Here is a 13,630-nt window from a genome sequence, read left to right on the forward strand (position 1 = left end):
ATAAGAGCACTGATGGAGACACCTGCATGGTACTTATATGCAATGATTTGAATTTTGACACTTCCATCCCAGATGGAATGTCTAATTTTTCAAACAACTACATCCCAAATGGAGTAGATAATTTTACAAATGACACAATGTTCAGACCAGTTTCCAGGCTTTCTTCTCAGTTTGTCATGTTTTTAGAATACTGAGTTAATGTTCATGTTTGTGGGCATACCTCTGTGCATGTTATAAATCTCTCTGAATGCATTCATATGCATTCATGGTATGTGGAAAGAGCCTCCTCCAAAACCAAAGAATGCTGACTGACAGGGACTAGAGAGAGGTTTAGGAAAAATCTTAGAAGCATGGAGCCTGCAATATCATGGGATTTCACTCTTGAACACCTGTGGGATACCAAGAAGCTAAGCCAGCTTTTGAGTCCAGGATGGTGTGGCTTACATAGATCTAAGGAGGTAAAACTTGTTTGGGGTTGGGCTTGTGCTTACCATGCCCTATATAATACTATTATTGAGAGAGAGAGTTCCCGAGACTGAGTCAAACCTGAAAATCTTGGAATGGCTAGGAAATCATCCTCCAGCACCCACTGCCAGGCAGTAAGAGACTGCCCCACATGGAAGGGCCAGATCCCATGACTTCTGCAATGTACAGGGACAGGTACCCAGAATTGGAGCATTAGCACTTTAACTGCCAGTGCAATACATGATGTTATGATGTGGAATACTGAAAACCAAAAGACAAAACCGTGACATTCCACCCCTTATTCTACATCACTACATCATGCTTAATATATATGCATATATACAAACAATGATTACAATTCATTACACACACGTCTGTATACATATACATGCATAGAATTACTGACTGCACTCTCCCAACATCAAGTTTCCTTGTGGTACACACTGAAAATCCCTGATTTTCTGCATCACCCACCAAGTGGACCCTGGTCCCTGGGCAAAAACAATACCACGGAGAGGTTTGCCCTTTCCAGGAGCTGGAAGGACTCAAACTGCTGTCCCAACATGCTCTTTACATGTACTACAGGGACTTTATCTCCCTCTGCAGTATGTAGGGAGCTGGATTGGGTATGACAGTCACGACTGATAAATCCTCTGGTATTGACCTACCAGGTGGCTTCTGCCAAATGCTTCTCTCAGTACTTAAATGTTCCACCACCCATTGCTTTCAGCATAGTTTTTAACAACCCATTCTATCATTCAGTTTTACCAGAGGCTGGTGCATGGTAGGGAATATGATAAATCCACTCAATACCATGATATTTGGCCCAAGTATTTACAAGAGAATTTTTGAAATGAGTCCCATTATCTGATTCAGTTCTTTCTGCGGTGCCATGTCACCACAGGACTTGTTTCTCGAGACCTAGTATGGTGTTTCAGGTGGTAGCATGAGGTACTGCATATGTTTCAAGCCACTCGGTGGTTGCCTCCACCATGATAAGCACATAACACTTAACTACTGCGAGATTGTGGCAAGCTGATATAATCAACCTGCCACGCCTCCCCATGTTTTTACTTTTGCCATCACCCTCCCCAAAGTTTACAAATATCCTAGAATAGTGGCAATACACCTGGGCTTCCAAGGAAAACCAAAAAAAGACAAAACCGTGACAATATAAAAAAAAATGAACATTTAGAAGAAACAAAAGTACAAATAAACAAAAACCCCAAATCAATCCAAATCAAAAACAATGATTCTCCCTTTGCAAAAGTTCTGTGCTTTTTGTAACATAGCTTTTCACAAAAGACATCTGTTGAAATAGCAAAGTCATGCATTTCTGCACTACTAAAGCATCATTTATGATCAAATCAGTTCTTCATGCAGGTGAAAGGTTTTCTTGTTATTAAGAAAACTTCTCCAGAGTTGAAAAGATCCACACAAATTCTATGAAAATTGTGATTTTGTTGGCTATCTATTGGCTATTAGATATGTGGCAATCTGTAACAATCTGCTGTGAAGGTTTCTTTAGAATTTATCATTTTTCTTCCAAAGAGAACCTTCAGAATATTCTGCCTTTCTCACAACATTCATAAAAGCCTTATATCATGACAGCCATATGGGCAGTGATGACCTTCAACCAAACTTAACATTTCTCATTCTTTTTTCTGGGCCTTTGCCTCTGAAAGCATTAAATAAATTCACTATTATATTATTACTTTTATTCTTGGCTTTATGAACCTAGATTCTTAAACTGAATATCTGAACATTTTCTATACAGAGTTTCAGAGTTTTTGATGTTTGTTTTTACAGAATCAATCAAGTAAGAAGACAGATATGGTTGATCACACTGAAGTTCATATTTATGTAGTTTTATAGCATGAGGCATTACAGACATATCAACCTCAACCTAGAATTAATTCCTTTCAGTAAGATTATATGAATTTGTTTACAGTGATTTTACTTCAATTCTATCAGCTTGTAGCTAAGTTTCCATAAGTTGAGGAAGTCTTATAATACCCTGTGTAAAGAATACTGTTGGTAAGGAATAAAAAAAATGCTCTTACTTTTAAGAAGACCTGCTTTCTACTAGTCAGAAAACAAAAAAACAAACAAACAGAAAACCCAACAAGTATGGGACAATTATAGCATGATGTATGTCATGAATATTACAGGGTACATATGTTGCCTTATAAAGACATTGTAATAATGGTAGCTCTGAGTAAATGAATGCAGTTTTCAAACTGTTCTCTTTTTTTTTTTTCTTCAAGTTTGTGTAAGATTCTGAGTAATCTTTTCATTAATACTGCAAAGTAAATAAATCAATGAGTACCAGAAACAAGTTTATATAAAACAGACTGTGTCAGAATTTTTTAAAAATTCTAGAATGCCAAATTAATCTTTTAGAGCAAATGGGAATTAAGATAGGATTGGGTACACAATGAGAAAGGGTTTAGAGAATCACAGAATGGGTTGGGTTGGAAAGGACCTTTGAGATCATCTAGTTCCAACCCCCTGCTATAGGCAGGGACACCTCCCTCTAGACCAGAGTGCTCAGAGTCCCTTGAATGCTTCTAGGGAGAGGGCATCCATAAGTTTGCTGGCAGCCTTTTCCAGTGTCTCACCACCCTCACAGTTTCATTATGTTTTTGTTTGCGTACAAGGCTATTCGATTTTCTTCCAACAAGATGCATATCCTCTTCGCAGTTCAGCTCTGGTACGCTTTTAGGGAACTTTTGAATTTCCTTATTGCCACATCCATGCTGTTCAAATATATCTATTTATATTTTATGGAAGAATATGTGTTCCTCCATCTTGGAGAAAATATATGGGAATATACTCAGAAGCTTTGTACTGTACCTTTGTGGATCTTGCCAATTGTATGCATCAAAAGAAGATTAAAGTGCAGTATATGTCTTTTAGCTTCCTTACAGCTCTGGATACAAAAAACATCCTTGATGTTTTTCTTAATATACCTATGACCAGGAAGAGATATTGAACTATTTTATACCACCTTTGTTGTTGAGTATGAGATATAGAAGTATTGTTTTTCCCTTTTGAACTTTCTCCTTTTTTTTTTTTTTTAATTTTTATTGTGTGTGTGTGTGTGTGTGTATGAGTGTGAAAGTGTTGCAGGGGCTTTCATGGTGTCATCCTGAAGTGGCAGTACCCATTCCTTGGATATAAAAGTAATAGGTGTGAAATATGAAGGTACCTTTAAGTTGTTCACTGATCAAAGCTCTGCACATTGATCAAGTGCATTAGGAGAAAAAAAAACATTTTTAGAAATGTGAATATGTTTAGCTTGAACTAACTCTGATCTAAGATTTGTAATTTACAAACTGGATAAGCTGTTTTTATAGAACTATTATTTCCTTTAGTTCCTCTGTCAGTTATAAGTATAAAGAATAGCTCAAAAACTACAGACCACTTGTCATACTTCTGTCAACAGACACATGTTTTAATTAAGTTTACAAGCTCTACCTTCTATATTTTGAATTATTTTTTGCAAATAGTTATTAAATAGCTAGTCAAATAATCCCTGCACAGCTTTTTTAATGAGAGGAAAAAGGAAAAAGAAGAGGAAGAGGCAGAGGGGAGGAGAGGGGAGGAGAGGGCAGAGGAGGGAGGGAAGGGGAGGGGAGGAAAGGGAAGGAAAGAGGAGAGGAGGGAAGGAAAGGGGAGGAGAGGGAAGGAAAGAGGAGGCAAGGCAAGGCGAGGCGAGGCGAGGAAAAAGGAAAGGATCTTTTAGGATGCACAGCACGAGGTATCTGCAGATGCTTCTAAGAAGGGGAGGAGGAAATAAAAAGCAGTCTGGGTTGTGATTTGCTAGATCTTTCCTTGCACCGAGGTTTACTGGCAGGGTTTGCTATCAGTTTGATCTCATTGGTTTTGGTAATTTGATCATTGGTTTCTGTAATTCATTTGAAACTAACTTGTAATTCATTTGAAACTAACTTGGCTGCTTTAGAATATACTTGTAGATTTAAAAAAATATCAGTCAGGCTTTAATAGATATCAACAAATACTGCAAAAATAGATCTTATTTATTTGTTTATTTATGTGTTTATTTATTATTTATTTATTATTTTACTGAGTAATTTCAAATACCTGTAACAAATGTTCTGGAAGATTTGATGTCATAATTTCAGAACCATCATTGTCTTGCACTTCCTTCTGACTTGTAGTTTTGTGTCTCTGAAATAAAGACAATAGCATATTGACATCTCTTTATATCTTGATAGATAGGAGATTCCTTATGGTCTGCAACTGTCTGTCTGGAGATGTCACAGAGATACAGTAAACTAAAAATACTGCACCTGGTACAAATCCCCCAGCAAAACACTAGAAAGAAAATAAGAACTGGGAAGGCAGACATTATTTTGCCCAGCATCTTTGTTCCATTTGGTCTCTAAATTACTTTCCATGCTCATTAATGGCAAGCTTTAGATATTACTGTCGCGCTGTGTGGAACAAAAAATGCAGGATGGTGGAAATAAATTTATTTTTACTTCTCTTTCTATAATGTCCTTTTCAAAGTATTACTGTCATCTTCTACAGCTATTGTTTAAGGAGATTAGGTAGTCACATTCAATTTTGCAAAAAGGAACAATTTGTGAACTGAGAAAAGCCTTTCAGCAGAACATGTTCATTCATTTAAGTCTCTCTGCAGGTTTTGGACATCTGACTAAGTGTAGAGCTCTGTAATTGTGGCTTGGGAACCAGTGTGACCACTTTCACTGTAACCCACTCTAATGCTCTACTTCAGCACTGCGGGGGAAGAAGCTGATCTCCTTGGAGAAGAGCTTGAAATACCTATTCCTACAGAAAAGCAGCTCAGATGCAACGGATTTACTTAAATTTGAACATAATTGTAATATTTTTACCTGACCCCCAGAAGTATTGGATCACCTTGATAAAATTCATCATAGTCAGATTTACAGACTGTTTCCTACATGTTCGCTTATTAGACACTGTTATTTTCTTCAGCTTGGCAGAATATATGGTAATTTAACCCACTCATAATGAGACACGCATAAGAACTTGTCAATCAAAGTTGAGGTCTGTAGAGGATTCTCCCTTCAGAGAACTTTGGTTGCAAAGGAAAATTCCCTTTGTGGCTGATAATAGTGACTCTTCTTAGTGATAATGGATTGGGAAGGGGTAAAAACATGGTATTCAGGATATCCCAGTGCACTGCGGTACAAATTGAATGTAACAGAAATGTTTGGGTTCAGGATACATTTAAATCGGTAGTACCAAGAACATGAACACAGTGTCTTAAAGCTAAAGGCAGTATGAAAATGTAAGAGTCCTAAATAATGAGATTTCATAGAAAATTCTTGCTCCTGCCTGCATGAAATCATGACTTTCATTTCCTACTAATTCATCCACACATTTGGTTAAGTAACTAAAAATGTATTCTGAATATTTTTATAACAATATTTTCTGTTTAAAAGAAAAGACACTGCCAGACACCACCATCTGTTGTGTAGACCTACAGAATATGCATCTGATGTCTGTGAGTTGCTGCCTTTTATATCCTCTTATATAATTAAAGATTTCAGCCCTTATTGATGCCTCCTTCTCCACCTAAAGAAGACCAAGTGTAACTTTATCCAAAGTGTATTAATCATTTCCCTGCTACTCACTGATAAGAGCAGCACTCTGAATGGTTAAAAGCTATTAAATATGTCTACTCAGAGAACATTTAAAATCCTCTGCTGAGCACTTGGCTAAAATCCAAAATTATTACCATAATACCTTCTGAAATGAGACAGAAAACATGATGTATTACAATTGATAAGTGCATCATTTATTTTGTAGTTTTAGTTTATTTTGGAAATAAATTTGAATGTTTTATTTGTCTTTTACACACCCCAGATTAGCCTTTTAGTATACTTTTGGCTAACAGTATTATACGAATCAAAAGGAAATATGTGTAATGCAAAAACATGTTATATTTGTATCAACAGTGTATTACATTTGAAAATGTTTAGAAGCTGCTCTATAAAGCCAGTCTAATTATGGCTCTGTAAATATGCTACAAAATTTGGATGCAATGAAATGGAAAAGGATTTTTGTGTTTTCAGCAGTGACCGTGGATTTCAGCCATACCAGACTCCTTCCCTCATCCTCTCCCACTGTTGGTAAATCCTGTCTAGAACTGTAGAATTTCTTTTCCTACATCTAGTACCAATTTCACAACAGGTAGTGGTTTACAACAAGCATCAGGACACTTATTCTTGAAAAAGCAAATTCCTGCTGTTACTTAAAGGGTTAGATGCCTGCTTCTTCAATGAGGCTACTTCTGTGTACAATGGATCTTAAGCACAGAGTGACTTTTTTGGAGGGGCCACAGTGGGCATTCAAATGATGGATAACTCTTGGTTTGAGAGATCACAGCTCAAATTATGTACTGAGATTATTTTCGTAACTCCTTCCAAATCAGGACCTTTGATAAACATGGCTGAACTGAATCTCACAAAAAAATTATGTAGTTTTATCTTCCAGAACCAAAATACATAAATATACATATAATTATTATTTTAACCATCATCCTTCTTTTTGCTTCCATGCTATTTTAACAGTTATCACTGTTGATGAACTTAGCACACAAGCAATTCAGAAACATATGTGTTTGTTCAGAGAGTTATTTCTCTTTTAATAAAAATATCATTAATGTGTTGGTGATTTTTGAATTTCTAAAGCTCATTTTTATTGAAGTCATATTTTGGAGCCAAATATGGTCAGACAGTATCCTTAGAATAACCATACAACTCTCATGGAAATTTTTGGAATCAAACTTAAATAATCTGCTTGTGTAAGGTAGATTTATTCAGTGCCTAATTGCCCCTGAGATTATAGTTTCTGAACTTCAAAGATTTGAACTAATGATGTTCCTTTACTTAAAGCACTTTTTCTTTTGCCCAGGTCTAAAATTCCTACTGTGATTAGGATTGAAAGTCCTAAATGTAGTTGGCAAAAGAAGATATTTGTAAAATACACCATCAGCATTGATTCTAGCTAAAAATTCATACTTTATTTCCCTGCTGGTTACATTTTGACCTTTGTTAAGCTGTCATATAAATTACATTTGTCTTTATAATACTACCACTAACCACAATGCAGATTTTGTGGTTGGATAATTGTATTATATATTGGTCTAGTATTGAATTAATTCTCAGCTTGGGACAGATAAAGCTTGTAATATCCAAGTTTGGTTAAATTCTCATTCTTCTTTTAAAAGTTCTGACTATATAAAGGCAAATCAGCTGTTTCTGAATGAACGTGGAACATCCTTCTGATATTTTAAATAGCTTTCTTTGGTCTGCCTTCTGACTTACATGTAATAGATCTTTTGATTAAGATCGAAATCTATAGTGAAAAAGACTTGAAAGCTTGAATGGTGATTACTGCTAACTTATCTTCTAGGAAGATCATCTTCTACTCAAGGGTTACAGAAATAAGAAAATGCACAATGGCCAGATGTCACATTAGCATATGCAAATCCATCCTACTCATGCAAAGCTATTCACCGTTAAGTGTGACTAGCTTCAGAAGACTTGCTATGACTGTCAAAAACAACCACTGTTGATAGTGTTGGAACAGGAGTAAATGGTTAAAGGGAAAAAAGAACTACATGAAATCCCAGCTATTTAATGATGAAATGCAATACTGACGAATAAATTGATCCACAGCTTCAGGGTGCTGATCCCATGAACTGTGTTGTTTACAGTCACCCAATACAGTAGATTATACATGTCGGAAAGGTGGCAAACAGTTTGGTTGTATGACCTGTTTTTAAGCAGTAGCTGTTGTGGCTTCTACATCACTGTCTTCTGTGTTGCACTTCAAGTCATCACCTTTAGTACTTCCTGAGTAATCAGAAGTGGTTTGCTGATGATGACACTGACATTCAGCAACTTTGCTCTTCAGAAAACAAAACCTTTCTCCTTTCTTGCTTGTCTATCATTTCCCTCATCATAGACTCTCCTATGCAGAGGGTGGCAGGCAAGCAGTCAGTGCAATCTGTATTTTGGATATTTACAATTAGATGGGGAAACTAAAATTTCACAGCTAAATAATTAAATACCATGTTAATAAATTCTAATAGTCATATTACACTGAATCATATTAAAGTGCTTAACCATGTGCTTGAAAGAAAGAAATATTTAAAAGTGAGTTCTGGAAATACTGTGAATATTAAGTTGTTCCGAAATCTTTCTTCAGCATTAATTTGATGCTGCTAAGAATTAATGATAACACTAATCTTATTTGTCATTTAGGGGGAAATTCTGAAGTGGGAACTTCTCAGACTCTGCTAAACTCCAGGTATTACAGCTGTGCACTGAATGTACTCCTGTGGTCTTTCAGATGCACTCGTGTCTGGTCTACCAATGTGAGCCACCCAAAAAGCCACTCAAAAAGCCACCCAACCCAAACCTTCCCCAGCAGGTAAGTGCTGGCCAGAGGTTTCTGCAGTTGCCCTCTCTTTGACACTGAACGATCTTGTAATTAAGGAAAGCCCAACATTAATGAAAGCACTTGTGGAGAAGGACAAACCAGCTGCATTGAGGTCCTGCAAATAATGTTTCAGAAATAAGAATATTCATGTGCCATCCCTCATATGCTTTCAGTATGACATTTTCTTGGGGGCTTCTTCTTTTTTTGTTTTTTTAATTTCTTCAGAATTTTAGACTTTAAGTGGTTAAAGACTTATAGCTTCTTTTTGTGGCAAACCTTATGTTACTTCAACATCCCCTTCTTCCATTTTCCTGCCAGTGATGCAATAGTGGGGGTAAAATAACAGACAGTGTGAGTAGGAGACATGCACACTGTTTTATTTATTTGTTTGTTTGTTTGTTTAATTTAATTTTTCTCTCTGTCTCTCTCTTTTTGTTTTTTTTTTTTTTTTTCTGATGGTTTTGAAAATGGGACAATGAAATTTTGTGCAGCAGACTTGATCTTGTAAAAAGATAAACCAGGCAAGAACATAGGGATAGTCAGGATACAAAAGTTTGTGAAATTCTCCTTTGGAACATGTGAATCAAGGTGTTCTGAGTAAGAATCACTTTTCAGTACTGGGTTAAGGGAGATAGTATTTAAATGGAAGCTGAAACAAAGGTAATACATACTTGCTATTGTCAGACTATTACACCTGATCTTTTTAAAATGTCAGTAATGGTATTTCCTTGTGATAAAGTGCTGTACTGACCTGAACACTCTTTGGATCTTTCCTTCTTACACCTTCAGGTAACTTTATATACATCAGAGGTTTCTGAGAAGACAAAAGGAGAAAAATTGCTGAAAGGTTTCATTTTATTTGTCCAACAAAAAGGACACTGTCCTGTGCTGTGCTCTGTTGTGTTTGTCCAAAGTTTGGCCAAAACGCAAGTATATTCTATATCATATTCTATATTATATAACACAAATTTTGGTTTTACAACAGGATAAACAGAAAAGACACAGCTCTTTTACAAGAATCCTGGACATGTAAAATACAAAGATTCACATGAGTGCTCCAATCTACAAAATAGAAGAAATCTCAAGGAATATTAAGAATGGAATTTGTGGAGATAACAAATCTTTTCAGCTCCACCAAGCGATTTTTTAGCATAGAATAAAGTAACGTACTGTTGCTTTGTCAAAGCATTTTGTTTCCAATTGCACTAACTCACTGATTTATTTGACAGTGTTTTGGGTAAACATTTTATGCCTTATTGAAAAGTCTTAACGAAATGTGCTCCAATGGCTTATGAGGCATAAGGCTTTTTAGGGTTAATTTGTGAAATAGAAATACAGTAATTTGTGTTATATATTGCCTGCTGTTTAAAAGGAATAGTATCTCACAATGGCTAACGGTCGATGCAAATGTATGGCTGTTATAGCTTAGTAGTTGGAGTTAAGATAGAATCACAGAATCATCACAGAATGATCCCAAATTCAACTATAGTAAAAAACTGCCAGCAGTGTTCTCACCCTGGAAATATCTCCAAAATCAAAAATATGATTTATAAATATTTTTAAAGTATACAAAATCTGATTTGAAAATATGATTGATGTGATATCACAGAATCATAGAACAGTTTGGGTTGAAAGGGACCTTTAAGTTCATCCAGTTCCAATCCCCCTGCTACAGGCAGGGACACCTCGTCTAGACCAAGTTGTTCTAAGTCCTATCCAGCAGATACAGAGGTAAGTTGTGTGCATCTGATACTGTTTTATCTGAAACAGAAAAATGCTTTATTAATTTATTGTATCATAAGCCACTTGGGAATTTCCCACTTTCTTAATTTTTATTGTCATGATTTCTTTGGATTTAAGCAGTGCCTTTTAATTATTAGATGTATATTCAACTATAAATATATTACTCCTACTTCAAATGAGTTAGGTTACTTTTCTGTTACAATTCTCCATCAATCAAGTACAAAAATAATAACATTTAAATTTTTTAAACATTTAAACATGGATAGGGATGTATGAAAAAGTATATGAAGTGGGAATTTTTCGTGGAAACTTTTCCAATTGTGTTTTTGAAATTATTAATGGACTAGTCATTAATTTAATTTATGGTGTAACTGAAATATATCACTCTCCTTTTTGAATTTATTTTGGCATCCCATCCAAAAGCAAGAAGAGATCTGGTTTCTACAAATGGTGCTTTAAAGTTAAAGTCAATTAACAGGTTAATATTATCCCTTGTCAGATACCACTTTATCCTGAAAGCAATGGAGCTCTGTCCCACTAAATTCCTTGAATACCTAAAAAGAGCTTAAGAACCAACCCAAGGACTAGGGCACCAAGCTTATTTCTCATACTTTTAGGAGTGAATTGTACCTTCTGCATCTTCAGGGCCTTGATTTGAGAGACAGTCAAAGAATATGTCTTGGGAGATTATGAAGACAGAAAACAAGAACATCATTCTTACCATGCCAGTGCCTCTAGCACAATGCCTTGAATATACTGAAGAGAAAGAACAAATCGACATAAGAGAGAGCAGTTTGAAAAGATTCCTCTTTGCAGAGCTCTGTAACTTCTGACTCTGTGTCTTAGAGCAGAACAGGGAGAAGGAGTCCCTTTACACAATGGTCTGTGTGTAGGTCTCCTGTGCCTCAGGTACTCTGATCATTGAGGAATAAGGAAAGATTATGTAGGGCAGAACAGTCTCCTAGTGCTTTATGAAAAGATGTTTTCTCCAGTGCTCAGATGTAGTGGATATCTACAAGATTGCTGTAGTTTAACCTGGCAGGCTGCTCAGCACCACACATTTGTTTGCTCTCTTCCCTGTTCCAGTGGGATGATGGACAGAATAGAAACCTTAATTTGGGACAGAAATGATTCACTAACAGAGAAATGGAAAATAAAAAAAATATAATAGCAACAATAATTTTGTATGTACACATACATACATACATATAATTACAAAACAAGTGATACACAAAGCAGCTGGTCACTGTCTGCAGCCAGTCCCTGAGCAGTGGCTGACTCCACCCCAAAAATTTTCCCAGTGTATTATAGTCTTTCTATACACAATATTACATTATATGGAACACCCCTTTGGCCATTTTAAGTCAGCTGTCCTGGTTTTATCCCCTCCCAGATCCTTGTTCCACCCATGCCATCACTAGCAGGACATTACAAGAAGCTGAGAGACTGGAACATCCTTGGTTCTGTGCAGCACTGCTCATTGCAACTAAAATATAGGTGTGTTATAAAATGCTGTTTTTCTCCTAAAGCCAAAACATAGCATTGCGGAAAACACTATGAAGAAAATCAACTCTGTCCCAGCTGAACCTAGGACAAAGATGTTAAGACCCCCCTCCACTTTAATAACTAGTTTACTTAGTACTGTTAAAAAAAAAATGCATAGTTTCACTAGTATCCTAAACAGATCTCTAAGCTGTGGTAATGTGCAGGTGAATTTGATTCAGTCGTCTGCTCATCTTGGCATTGGTGGAAACATTTTTTTTGTTGCAAATTCCTGCTCCTTTACAATGAGAACTCACATAGTCTGCAACTTCAGCATGAGTATTTGTGTAGTAGTATTTATTAGAAAGTTAAAAAACTGAATTACTCTGAAATTTCAAAGTAGAATGGGATGTTCTTGCTTTCCTAGAAAGAATTTGATTGCAAAAACACAGATTTAAAATTTCTCAGTGGTTCAAACCTGAAGGTAGTAGGAGCACAGAATTCCAATTCACAGCAATGGTTACGATCAGGACAGATACATGGTGGTATGAACTCCTACTGATGAATTTTACTGAAGAATCTAGAATATGCTTGTTGCAACATCTGAATAGATACTGGGCAATTTCAAATGATACATGTCTCTAACATTGCTGGCAACAGCACAGACAATTTGGTTCCATTTCAATTAAAAGGAAATTAAGATATATTGTTGGTTGGTTCTTTAAATTCACTTTGAGAATGTGGTCTGAAAGATTCAAAGGAAAGATAGAAAGAAATAATTTATTTCTTTGCATAAAATCCAGCAGAAAATGCAGGGGTTTCGTAAAAATATCTGATTAAACTAATACAGCAATGGTGGTTTTCATGAAAAGACTACTTATTAATGCTTATTATTTTTCTATCATGTAACTATTTGTAGTTCTTACAAAAATGTGTAAAGATAGCTTAGTACTGTTAAAAAAAATGACAACACCATTTCTGCAACATTAACTCTGATATTCGTAAGATCTCACAGAAATCCTTCTCACTTTTTTGGTTTAGTTTTTAATTAGAAGAGACTTTGTTCTGTTTAATAAAAGTGATTTGCTGTGTGAAATGAAGTGATTAAGGAACACTGTTTAATCAACAGAGATGCACAAAAAAGACCATCATTATCAATAAGGAGGATGTTGCTTTACAACATTTATGACGAGCTTTCTGATGTCCAGTAAGAAACATTCCTTAGATCAGTGCTGCAGTTACAGTGGCATTTTGTGGATTATGCTTTTTTGTAAAGTAAGCAAGTTTTTAATTCACTGCATATGTCATTTAAGAACGCATTTCCTACAAGCAATAAAATGCTTAAAATGATACAAATTGGTAGAATCTGCTTAGGTTCAGCAACATTTTTAGGTGAATAAATAAGTGAAAACAGTTATACAGAGATAAAACAAGCAAACATGATTTTTTTTCCTAAACTATTCCAATCAGGCAGCAA

The sequence above is a fragment of the Tympanuchus pallidicinctus genome, unplaced genomic scaffold (assembly GCF_026119805.1).
Source record: "Tympanuchus pallidicinctus isolate F22 unplaced genomic scaffold, pur_lepc_1.0 scaffold4, whole genome shotgun sequence".
Classification (NCBI taxonomy): Eukaryota; Metazoa; Chordata; class Aves; order Galliformes; family Phasianidae; genus Tympanuchus; species Tympanuchus pallidicinctus.